Here is a 14,219-nt window from a genome sequence, read left to right on the forward strand (position 1 = left end):
AATGATTTAAGGGAATTTCCATAATTATTAAATTTTATTTTTGGTTATTAAAATAATTGTATGTAAACTTCCGATAATACATTTGGATGGTGATTGGTCCACAATTTGGCACACATTCACACAATACTTAGTGTTTATATATGAACCTAACTCTCCCTATCTCTCTCTCTCCCTCTCTCTCTCTCTCTATATATATATATATATATATATATATATATATATATATATATATATATATATATATATATATCAAGGTTGTAAAAATCGTTCAACGTTAGCTAGTCGGTAGACTGGGGTTAACGGATTAATCGGTTAGGCAGGTATTAATCGGGGGATTAACCGGAGACTATTAATTGCTAATTTGTTAGATTTAAAAAATTAAATATGACTAATATCATATAAAAGTTCGTAAATACCACTAATATCATAACAAAATAGGTTAAAATGATAAATACAACATTAATCATACCTTAAATAGTTTCTGTTGAGATGTAACTTCTTCATAGTGTTAAAATTTCATCGACTTCTACTATTTCTGTCATTGTGTATGTAGGGATTAATCGCTAGGCGCCCTCTAATCGGTTGAGTAGCACCTAGGGATTAATTAGAGATCAGTCGGGACCTAATCGGGATTTTTACAACACTGATATATATATATATATATATATATATATATATATATATATATATATATATATATATATATATATATATATATGAGCAGGATCAAATGAGAACGCCTAAAAGGTTGAGAACGCGAGAACAGATCTGGACTATCTAAATACTAAGATCTATGGTTACTATTAAATGGGGCATTTATGAAAAATTCTAAGAGTACTGGCATTTAAGTGTAACATTTGAATGGTCAGAATGGCATAATAGGAATTGCAACTTTACCTAATTCCTATAATTTCTCACCCTCTCACCTCTTACTTTTCTTATTCTCGTATCTATATCCTCTCTCTCTCTAGGGTTTCATAAGATGCATCGACTGTCACAACCATAGCCGACCTTCCCCTGGTCTAAACAGCATCACTTGCAAGAGGATTAAGAGAAAGAGAAAGAGAGATCGAGAAGGAAAAAATGCTCGCCGATTTGGGTTGTTAGTGGCGAATAGCACAATAGGATTCAAAGAGAAATTGAGAAGGGGAAGTAAAAAGTCATTTGTGTTCTCGGTTCTTGATCTACTCCAAATCGATCGACGAATATTATGCCATCATTTTCTACCAAGCTGAATCTCGATTTCCAGTGTGTTGTTTGAATCGTATACAGATAGTTCGATACATAAATTGAATGTCAAGTTCAAATTGATCGACACGTACAAACTTGCCTACTATTCGAGCAAATACTTGATTGCATGTCGTTTTGGTTACAAATATTCCAGACGTACATCCAGATTCAAGAGGTGAAATTCTTTTTCTTGTGTATGTTTCTCAGGTACGGTACTTTACTTATTTAAATTGGCTAATAGAGGAAGAAGATAAGTTGTGCACACAAGGTGCTTGATGAAATGCCCGAATTCAGAAAAGTGGAACTTGAATGCTTGCTGGATTCTTTCTCAATCTTTTCTTTGATTTTCTTTTTCTGACAATATTCAATGAAAGAAAATCAAAGCTAACATTTTGCTACACCCTCAATGACAGGCAAAACCAATAGAACATTCAAATTTATCTGTATTGATGCAAACAAAATTACTCAAATATTTCTAATTTTGCCCTTTGTTTTTTTTCTTCCTTTTCTGGAATAATCATGCATGAATATAGTTATAATCATACATGAATATAACTATAACCATATATACAAGAATTTGTGAATAAATGAAGATGCATATATACATTATTATAGTTTGTGAATTGTTTTCACGAATGATAATACACGAATATTATAGCTATAATCATACATGAAAATTACTCAAATATTTCTAATTGTTTCCCCTTTGTTTTTTACAGGTATTAATGTAAGAATAACAAAGATCACATGTGCCTTTGTTTTTGGGTGTGATGGTAGCATCAAGATTAACGATCATGAGCGCAACATCCTTTTTTATGATTATAAATGTATTAAATATTTTTTGTATGTTTCATTCTTTAGTGATTTCAAATAATTTTTTTAAATTCTCATTGTTCTTTATTCATTTGCCATTACACATGTATTCAATTTTTTTACCTTTGTTTTGTGCTTTCTTCATTTGCGATTATAATTGTTTTGAGTTTTTTTAGCTATCCTATTGTATGTTATTAATTAAAGTATTTGTTGTTATTAGTAATTATTCATGATTAACATAACCCGATCAAATAAATTTCTAAACAATTATGTAAAAGATTATTTTTATGTACATTTCAATCATTAATAAATTTAACATAAAAGTATTTTTTTTAATCTAAATAAAGCATAGTTAAAAAACAAAAACCTAGAAGTTATAAAAAAATTATTTTTCATTCATTAATGAATGAATTCGTATGGTATAAAAAAAGATTTTTTAAATTAGAAAAATGATAATTTTTTTTAAAAATATTTTTTTAATTATATATATATATATATATATATATATATATATATATATATATATATATATATATATATATATATATATATATATATGGAAGAGTTATATGGAAAATGAATGATTAGGGCAACATTATTTGAACCAATGAAAACATGACAACACATCACTTCTACAATAACTTCCACAATACATTACTTGTGAAGAAAGAAATGGACACGTGTCATTTGATTATTGGTTCCGGTAGATGTTGCCCTAGTTATTTGTTTTCCATAGAACTCATTTCTATATATATATATATATATATATATATATATATATATATATATATATATATATATATATATATATATATATATATATATATATATTGGAAACGGTCCCTAAATTTAAGGAAAAGGGTTTCTAATTTTATATAATTTAATTAAAACAATTATTAATATGCCCTTATATAATGATTGGTCCAGAATTGTTCTCGCGTTCTCAACCTTTTAGGTGTTCTCATTTGATCATTTCCATATATATATATATATATATATATATATATATGGAAAGGATCAAATAAGAACACCTAAAAGGTTGATAACGCGAGAACAATTCTGGACCAATCATTATATAAGGGCATATTAATAATTGTTTTAAATAAATTATATAAAATTAGAAACCACTTCCGAGAACTCCTAATCCGCTTATCATTTTTCAAAACCAAGACTACCATTGGACTCCTAGAGATTTGTCTAAGAGAGATTCATGTTAAAAAAAGATTTGACAAACTTTTTTTAAAATGTAGACATAGGCACATTTAAATGTTCATATATGTGCATGTACACACATTTATTGTTTTTTTTTTTTAATTTCTAAACCAACACAACAATGTGACTAGGATACGAATGCTTAAGAGAAATTATAACTTGAAAACGTCAAAAAAAACAAGGAAAACATAAATGTGCATACATGCACATTTCTAAAAAATCATCAAATCTTTTTTTGGACTATGGATCTCTTTTAGATGCAGATCTAGGGTCCAACGATGGTTTAGTTTTGAAAAAATGCATGCGCATACATCTCTCTCTCTCTCTCTCTCTCTCTCTCTCTCTCTCTTTCTCACTCTCTCTCTCTCTCTCTCTATATATATATATATATATATATATATATATATATATATATATATATATATATATATATATATATATATATATAAGAACAATTATGAAATCGAGAACGCAAGAACAAATTTAAGCCATATATTTCAAATTTATCGTTTAAGCATTCCAGCATATCGGGACAAAGGAACAGATAATATTCTTATATGAATAAGTATATTCTTTAACACCCGGATATTTAAAAGGTTAAATATTGGAATAAAACCTTATTTCTAAAGACCAACTCGTCAAGTTTATGGAATAAACTCAACGTGCTGGAAAAGTTAGGACGCACGTTTTGGAAGACTAACTCGACGAGTTTGGGAAGATCAACTCGGCGAGTTGGACAGGGTTTGGGAAACCCTAAATGGGATTTTGCACACTATTTAAACACCTTATGCTTTAGGGTTTAGCCTCATTTCCAGCCTTCACTGTCCTAACCTTATATCTCGAAGCCATAATGCTATTGTGAGTGATTGTGAGCCATTTGGGAGTGTTCTTGTGGGTGTTTGGAGTCTTGGAAGGAAGGAGAGTTTGAAAGAGCAAGGAAGAGTTGCTAGATCCAGAAACCTCACTCTATTTTCGTCACTTTCTGGTAATCAGGTCTCAAACTTGACTAATAGTTGATTAGATATCTTTCTTAGCATCTTTTGCTTGTTTTTGGTCCTAATCATATGGTTTTTGAGAGTTAGACGTTCCAAATGGAAAACATTTCAGATCTAGAGTCCTGAAGGACTTTCATGGCATAAAGGTGCCAACTTTATGGCCATGGAAGTCCTATGCAACTTCTAAGCCACCATTTTGGCCTTTAGAGCTTCTTATGGCCATGCATGAGGAAAAAGATGGGACTTTACATGATCATTTATTCCCTAGGGTCCAGATTTATGATCTCATATCTATCTTGTAGTTTTGGTGATGTTGGGATTAAGACTTTGGCCATTTGGGTTAAGGTTTGGACTTAATTCACGTAGGAAAAGGTATTAATGGGTAAAGTTGGAAACTTTACCCTTCTATAGGCATTTTCGGTTGAGATCTGATGTTTAGGGTTCAGATCTGAAGGGTAATGGCTTATTGAGTTAAGAAGAGGCCAAAAGACTGAGGAACTCGACGAGATCAAGGATAGACTCGACAAGTTGAAGTGGAGTTTCCCGTTTCTATTGAGAATGAGGAACTCATCAAGTTGGAGGAAAACTCGACGAGTTATATTGCAATTCACGATATGTGATTAAGGAGAACTCGGCGAATTCAAGGGTAAACTCGACGAGTTAAGTCAACTCGGAGTGTTGACTTTGACTTGACCTTGACTTTGACCCGACCAGAGTTGACCCTTAAGGGTTATGAGTATGGAATGGTATCTAAGGGGTTGTTTTGGTTCAGGGAGTGAGTAGAGCTGATTACGGGCAGAGACATGTCAGCTATCATCCGACAGTGAGGTGAGTTTCCTCCTGTTTTGAACGGGTCGAAGGCACCAAGGCCGGCCCGTATATGTTATTTGTATTGATTAGTAGTTGAGTGTGGGCGAGGCTTGTATCTCATAGTTATCCGAGTGTGGGTGAGACCCGTATCCCATAGCATTATTTGAGTATGGATATAGGAATGATTAAAAGATTTGGTTATATTTGTCTGTGTGGTACTTGTATGTATGCTTAGTAGCTGAGTGTGGACGGTGCCCATATCTCATAGTTAGCCGAGTATGGGCGAGGACCGTATCTCATAACATTATTTGAGTATGGATATAGGAATGATTGATAAATTTGGTTATACTTGTTGTCTGTGTGATACTTGTATGTATGCTTAGTAGTTGAGTGTAGGCGGGGCCTGTATCTCATAGTTAGTCGTGTGTGGGCGGGGCCCGTATCTCATAGCTAGCCGAGTGTAGGCGGGGCTCGTATCTCATAGTTAGCTGAGTGTGTGTGACAACCCGAAATTTCCTATCCTATATAGTCAAACACCTCATTGAAATTCAAACTTACTCCTGCTAACTTTTAGCACATATTAGAGTCCGTTTGAGCATTTTGATATTTCATACATCAAAGGATGGAGTGTATAAGTGTGTCAGTTGAACTTAGAACCCACCAATCAAGCTTTAAACCCTCAAATGAGGAGTTTACGGCCATGAGACCATGAGTTTATGGCCGTAAATGTAGCACCCAGTTCCTGGTACGTATTCCTTGTAATTAATATTTCTTAAATAATGCATTTTGCCTTGGACTCGGCGAGTTGAAGGACTAACTCGCTGAGTAGAAGCGGGATGAGATGGGGGGTCTAAGCTTTGGACCCGGCGAGTCGGTTCCCGGACTCGGCGAGTAGGCCCTGTTTGGGCAAAAACCCTAACCCGGGTGCTTGCACCCTATTTAAACACTCTAACTCGGTCTCCCTTGTCCCTAACACTTCCAGAAGAGCTGTAGAGCGAAACCCTAGCCCCTTTTTGTCCTTGTGAGTGATTTTGGCCTTGTGAAGGAAGTTTGAAGCTTAAGAGAATAAGAAGAAGGAAGCGGAGGAGTGCAAGGAGGGCAAGTAGATCCGACATTTACCCTGCAAGAGGCTTCCATTCAGGTAGAAAAGTCCCTACCTTGATCACTAGTTCATTTGATCCCCCTTTTGTCCCTAATTTGGTGGTTTTCAGGCCCTAAAACACCAAATTCCATGTGTTTGTGCTCTATGATCCGAAAGGACTTCAGATCTAGACCTTATGGACGTATTAGAAGTATAAAGTCTCTGTGGTTGAAGTGATTGAGGTCCCTATTGAGTGTATGACCTCATAAAAGAGCTTGGATTTGCCTTTTAGAGCTTATAGGGCCATGCATGCATGTAAAGTTTGCAACTTTACGTGATAACCATGCCCTAGGAACATAGATGTATGGTTTGGAAGCGTTGCATGTCTCAGATTTAGTTTGTATGGGAAGTGGGTCGAAGGGACTCGGCGAGTCCCAAAGCGGAACTCGGCGAGTTCTATGAAGATGGTCTTAGACTCGACGAGTTGGATGAACAACTCGTAGAGTCCTATGGAGATTGCCTGGAACTCGACGAGTTGTTCTTCAAACTCGGCGAGTCATATGAACTGTTACTGAGTAAGAGGGGTTTAGGTGTTGAAGGTCCAACCCTTCATATCTGCACGCGGAATTAGCAATTTAACATGTAGCAATAGTCCCAAAAACCCAAATCCTCATAAAGGATGCTCTGGTGAGGATTTGGAAGCGAGTAGGAGATCTGCTCGTGGGGACTCGACGAGTAGTTCTTGGACTCGGTGACTCGGATCGCGAGTCGGTTCTATCGTCCCAAGTAGTGAGTTAAGGGTGACTCAGTGAGTGGGAAGAGGGGCTTGTCGAGTAGGACTGAGTTAGTAGGAGAAGGACTCGGCGAGTCTGTGTCATGACTCGGCGAGTCCAGTCAACTGGAAGTTGAATTTGACCCAGGAGTTGACCTTGGACTAGGGGTGGGTCAGTCATCTGACCTAAGGGTATTTATGAGTGGCTAATCTATGTTTATGATTTATATCCGGAGGAGTACCGGTTCAGCAGTCAGGCGCTTATTAAGCAGACTTTCAGCAGCACTTTTCGAGGTGAGTTACCTTCCAATAGCAGTGGGTCTACGGCCACAAGGTCGGCCCACCAGTAGGAGTTGTATGATTAGATGATTGTCTCTGTGATATTCATCTAGGGTTGCTACTACCTGTGATATGTTTATGTGCTAGTATGATATGATGTTATGTGCTAGTGACAGTAGGGGAGATAGTCCCCAGATTACCGGTCGATAGGGTCGAAGGGGCAATCATGCCCAACCATGCTAGATAGATTATATGATATGTGTTATGTGGTAGTAGTAGGGGTGAAATAGTCCCCAACATCCAGTCGAGAGGACCGAAGGGGAGACCAGCACCCAGATATGCTAGTCAGCATCCGGTCTAGATGACTGAAGGGGTAGGTTGGGCACCCAGATATGCCTGACAATACATGTATGTTATGTGGTTATATGGTATGTAGTACAGTGGGGGAACTCACCAAGCTTCATGCTTACAGTTTCCAGTTGTTGTTTCAGGTGCCTCTTCAGCCAAGGGGAAGGAGCTGGTGCGGTAGCGGCATATCACACACACGCTCTTTGTTTTCCGCACTATGAGATATTCTGGGATTTGTACTCTGACAATATTATGTTTTACGTTTTGGGTTACAATTATGAGACATGTTTTTATTAAATGATATGATCGTATGGCATTTTGTTACAAACGTTTTGCAAATCACTTAAATACAAAATGAAATTTTTGGCCCGTATTTTAGGATGTTACAAGTTGGTATTAGAGCTCTGGTTTGAGGGATTCGGACACACCTTCGGGGGTGTCTGAACTCAAATCAAGGGATTAAGGAATTTCAAAAAAGAAAAGGTTTTCTAAAGGTTTAAGTAAAGAGTTTTAAGAAAGAACAAAGTGTGTGATGTGCGCGACCGGCCAAGCTCAAGTAAGTATTCCACAAAGTACCCATACAAGTTTATGTTATGTTTAACAATTTCAGTAGAACAACATGCTAGAATATGACTAAGGATCTAGGAGTGATGCCTTATGTGCCTGCTTTATGTGCTTTAGCTTATGAGAATTGCATGCTAGTATTAGGTAGACAGTGGTAGGATAGCCTAATTAGGTTATGCCTGGTAGTATGAGCTTAACATTATGTGCTAGTTCAGCTTCTCATGTTGAGGATAGATTTGCTTGAGTAGTTTTCCTCCGTCCGAATGCTGCTTGCTTTGTGCTACGTGGGAATCTGCGTGACGAAAGTTAGTCATTAGGTGAATACGTCACATTACATGTGATCAGGGTTGAATAATCTCAAAGTACTGGATTTGGCCCTATTGCGCAGCTCTTGTTTGAGTCTAACTGTTGTAGGGACGAGTATGTTACTCGAAGGATTATCTGGGCCTCATCACATGTGATGGTATTCAGGTAATGGCTAACTGGCATTACAAGGAGGCCTTCAGCGGCTAAGGACCGTTTTGGGTGGAGTCAGAGATTTTTCCCTATGGCAAGCCTAGAATGGGAATAGCAGAGGGTCAGTAGTGAAAAAGGGATCTGGTGGAGTCAAGGTTGTCCTTGAGGAAGGTACGGATAGATGTGGAAGGTAGTATGGGACCGTACTACTGAAAGCAAAGGATCCGTACCCGAATTAAGGAAGGCTGAGGCAAGACCAGGGAACTTGTAATAGATGTGATCCCTTTAGAGGTATCAGTATCACTAATGGTTGCCTGTATGTATTGCAGAATGGTGGTACTACGTCAGAGGCCAGCAGGTGGCTGTTCTGGAGAGGGATTGGGTTCGGGATCAGGTTCCGAGCCAGTAGATGAGAGGCTACGCGAGTTTATCGCGTCAGAGATTACCAGAGGCATCCTTAAGTCGACCCCCATCATTTTTGGGTCGATCAAGGAAGGGATAGTAGAGCTGATGGAGGACCGCCTCAGGGCGTTCAGGAGTGACATGGCATCTAGCCAGTCAGGATCTCGCACACTTTCCTTTAAGGACTTCAGGGGCAGTGGTGCGCTGGATTTTCACGGGACGAAGGACCCCATAGCTGCCAGGCGATGGATTGCAGACATTGAGTCTGCACAGTTGACTAGCTTCTGCCTTGAGGGGTCGAAGGTGAGATTTGCAGCAGGATGTTTTCGGGACTGAGCTAGAGATTGGTGGGAGTCCGTCGGTGACTCGTTGGGAGCCTCGGCTGTTGAGGCTATGACCTGGTCGGACTTTGTGACCAGGTTCAGGGCAGAGTTTGCGTCGATTGTCGAGCTTCAGCAGCTGGCCAGGGAGTTCTTAGATATGAGACAGACAACGGAGACTGTGGCGGAGATCACCGCCAAGTTCCGGGAGAGGGCGTTGTTGGTGCTCCAGTACACGGGTGATGAGGATATGAGGAGGACCCGCTATCATGACATGCTACGAGCCGATATTCAGGAGCATGTCAGTTTTTCAGCTTGCTCTACCCTAGACTCTATGATTACCAGGGCAATGGAGAGGGAGATAGATCTGGAGCACATTCGGAAGAGGAAGGCAGAGGAGGGGTATGTTGCGGGGGCTTCGGGGAAGAAGCCTAAGGGACCAGATGCGGGGCCGAAAGGCCAACAGGGGCGAGGCCGCTGCAGGAAATGCGGCAAGAAGCACGAGGGAGCGTGCAAGTTGGGATCGTCAGGCTGCTATAAGTGCGGCAAGTCAGGGCACTTCAGCAGGGATTATACCGCCCCTGCACCTGTGATACAGACATCTGAGTTGCTATGTTTCCATTGCAACCACAGGGGCCACAAGAAGGCCAACTGCTCTCGGTTGATAGCAGCAGCGCCAGTGAAGGCACCAGCTCTAGCGACCCTGCGGATTACTGATGGCCGGAAGGGCAAGGCAGAGGCTCCAGTGGTGAGGAGCCGGGCATTTCAGCTGACTACCGAGGAGGCACGCGCCGCACCCGATGTGGTGACGGGTATGACTCTTTCTCTCTATTCTATTTTTATGATGTTATGATATTCATATGTGCTATGTGTATATGCATTAGGATCGTTCCATGTGAACGGTATCCCATTTTCAGGTGTTGTTTGACTCGGGTGCTACACGATCGTTTGTTTCTCTTGCGCTTAGTAAGAGGTTTACTGAGCCTTCGGTCATGTTGGATTGCCCTTTAGAGGTAGAGATTGCCAATGATCGATCGGTGCAAGCATCAGCAGTGTTCAGGGATTGTGTTCTAAGGTTGTTTGAGGAGCGCTATTTGGTGGATTTGGTTCCCATTCCGTTGCATGGGAACAAGGTGATTATAGACACGGATTGGTTGAGCCCTAATGGGGCGATGATAGATTGGGCACAACAGTTGGTGCGGATCAGGACCCCAAGTGGGGGAGAGTTGGTGATCCACGGCGAGAGGCCACAACGTGGACCCACAGTATGTTCAGCAACGAGAGCTACGCGCTACCTTCAGCAGGGTTGCACGGGATATGTCGCGTATGTTATGGATACCCGGGAGGCGGGTAAGGCGATGGTGTGCGAGGTTCCAGTGGTGCGAGACTACGTTGATGTGTTCCCGGAGGAACTTCCTGGAATACCTCCGAAGCGACAGGTAGAGTTCAGGATCGACCTAGTCCCTGGTGCGGCTCCGATAACCAAGGCACCATACCGGTTGGCTCCTCCCGAGATGAAGGAGTTGTCTACGCAGCTGCAGGAGCTGTTAGATAAGGGATTCATTAGACCAAGCAGTTCACCCTGGGGAGCCTCGATTCTGTTTGTGAAGAACAAGGACGGGTCACATCGGATGTGTATAGATTATCGGGAGCTGAACAAGGTAACAGTGAAGAACCGTTACCCACTCCCGAGGATTGATGATCACTTTGACCAGTTACAAGGAGCATCTTGGTTCTCCAAGATCGATTTGCGTTAAGGTTATCATCAGATGAGGGAAAGAGAGGAGGATGTGCAGAAGACCGCGTTTCGGACGCGCTATGGCCATTATGAGTTCATGGTGATGCCGTTTGGGATCACCAATACTCCTGCCGCATTCATGGACCTCATGAACCGCGTGTGTAGACCGATGCTGGATCGGTCTGTGATAGTTTTCATTGATGACATCTTGGTTTATACCAAGACGCAGGAGGAGCATGAGGAGCATCTGAGAGAGGTTTTGGAGACCCTAAGGAGGGAGAGCTTGTACGCTAAATTCTCAAAGTGTGAGTTTTGGTTGCGCAAGGTGCAAGTCCTTGGGCACCTTGTCAACCAGAACGGTATAATGGTCGACCTGGCCAAGATAGAGGCCGTGATGAGATGGGAGGTTCCAAAGTCTCCATCTGAGATTTGGAGTTTCCTGGGATTAGCGGGCTACTATCGGAGATTCATTCAGGACTTCTCCAAGATAGTCGTACCCCTGACATGGTTGACTAAGAAAGCCGTGGTCTTTCGATGGGGGCCTGAGCAGCAGGCAGCGTTTGAGGTTCTGAGACAGAGATTATGCGAGGCGCCAATCTTAGCCCTGCCAGAGGGCGTAGAGGATTTTGTGGTATATTGTGATGCGTCCATTTCGGGGTTGGGCGTGGTACTGATGTAGAGAGGGCATGTCATTGCCTACGCTTCGAGGCAGCTGAAGCCTCACGAGGCAAACTACCCAACACACAATTTAGAGTTGGGGGCAGTGGTCTTCGCCCTCCATATTTGGCATCATTACCTCTATGGGGTTTGGTGTACCATATACACGGACCACAAGAGTTTGAGGTACCTCATGGATCAGCCGAATCTGAACATGAGACATCGTTGGTGGTTGGATGTGGTGAAGGATTATGATTGTGAGATCCTTTATCACCCAGGGAAGGCCAATATGGTAGCCGATGCGCTTAGTCGCAAGTAGGGATGAAAGTGGGTCCAAACTCGGACCCGATGGACCCGGACCCGGAAAACCCGGAACCGGTTAACGGGATTTTATAGAACCGGAAACCGGACCGGTATATAGGAACCGGTTCCGGTTCGGTTCCGGATATGGTTCCGGGTAAAGTGGGTCTAGAACCGGAAAACCCGGAAACATCAAAGTGGGTAGGTTCTATCGTCCCAAGTAGTGAGTTAAGGGTGACTCAGTGAGTGGGAAGAGGGGATTTTCGAGCAGGACCGGGTTAGTAGGAGAAGGACTCGGCGAGTCCAGTCAACTGGAAGTTGACTTTGACCCAGGAGTTGACCTTGGACTAGGGGTGGGTCAGTCATCTGACCTAAGGGTATTTATGAGTGGCTAATCTATGTTTATGATTTATATCCGGAGGAGTACCGGTTCAGCAGTCAGGCGCTTATCAAGCAGACTTTCAGCAACACTTTTCAAGGTGAGTTACCTTCCAATAGCAGTGGGTCTACGACCACAATGTTGGCCCACCAGTAGGAGTTGTATGATTAGATGATTGTCTCTGTGATATTCATCTAGGGTTGCTACTACCTGTGATATTTTTATGTGCTAGTATGATATGATGCTATGTGCTAGTGACAGTAGGGGAGATAGTCCCCAGATTACCGGTCGATAGGGCCGAAGGGGCAGTCATGCCCAACCATGCTAGATAGATTATGTGATATGTGTTATGTGGTAGTAGTAGGGGGTGAAATAGTCCCCTGCATCCGGTCGAGAGGACCGAAGGGGAGACCAGCACCCAGATATGCTAGTCAGCATCCGGTCGAGAGGACCGAAGGGGAGACCAGCACCCAGATATGCTAGTCAACATCCAGTCGAGAGGACCGAAGGGGAGATCAGCACCCAGATATGCTTGTCAGCATCCGGTCGAGAGGACCGAAGGGGTAGGTCGGGCACCCAGATATGCCTGACAATATATGTATGTTATGTGGTTATATGGTATGTGGTACCGTGGGGGAACTCACTAAGTTTCGTGCTTATGGTTTCCAGTTGTTGTTTCAGGTGCCTCTTCAGCCAAGGGGAAGGAGCTGGCACGGTAGTGGCATATTACACACACGCTCTTTGTTTTCCGTACTATGAGATATTCTGGGATTTGTACTCTGACAATATTATGTTTTACGTTTTGGGTTACAGTTACGAGACATGTTTTTTATTAAATGATATGATCGCATGGCATTTTGTTACAAACGTTTTGCAAATCACTTAAATACAAAATGAAATTTTTGGACCGTATTTTGGGATGTTACAGTAAACTCATGGGGCCATAAACTCCATGCCTATATAAGAAAAACTTAGCCATTTTGATTCATTCTTGCCATTTCAAGCCTAGAACTCGGGTTTGCTCTCAATTATCATCCACATTCCATCCTTATACCATCAAGGGTGTAAGTATTCTATCCCTTAATTAGTTGATACACCACTTAATCTAGCATTCTCTCATGATTTCATCCATGAAAATCATGTTTGTTTAGATCTTCAAGAAACACCAAGAACACACACTAGTGTTCTTGGGCCGTGAACACGCTTTCAAGCTCCTTTATTGTAAGTATTCTTACCCTGGTGTGTTATAAGGCTTGTTTCACTTCTTATTCAACTAGAAAATACAAAGAAACACAAGATCAAAGGTGTTTACGGCCAAGACATGTTCTTGAGCCGTAAACCCAAATAGATGGGGAAAAGTGAGCCCTAGTCCCTTTCCTTAGCCTTGGATACTAGTCTAGATCACTCTTTTGAAGTGTTTAGGACCTTAAACATCAAAAAGATCAAGAACACATAGAGTTTACGGCTGTAAACTCATAGAGAAATGGTCCATGGGCCGTAAACTCTATAAAGTGGTGCCATTGTGCCACTAATGCTTCCTAAGGCTTAGACTTGAAGTAAGGATACTTCCTTATGACTTATAAGACCTCAAAACACAAAATGGTACTTAATACCATGAGTTTATGGCCGTAAACTCATGGGGAAATGACCATGGGCCGTAAACTCATGAGTTGTTACCATTTGGACCATAAACTCCTTTGAGAAGCCCTACACCCTTTAGATGCAACACTAATGTACTCATAGCACTTGAATCAAAGTGTTATCCATGTTTTAGGGTGTCTTTATTTGATTAATTAGTTGTTAATTGACTAATTGGATACATATATGTGTCAATATATGTTAAATAGGATCCGTGTAAGTGCT

This window comes from Lactuca sativa, chromosome 6, assembly GCF_002870075.4.
Source record: "Lactuca sativa cultivar Salinas chromosome 6, Lsat_Salinas_v11, whole genome shotgun sequence".
Classification (NCBI taxonomy): Eukaryota; Viridiplantae; Streptophyta; class Magnoliopsida; order Asterales; family Asteraceae; genus Lactuca; species Lactuca sativa.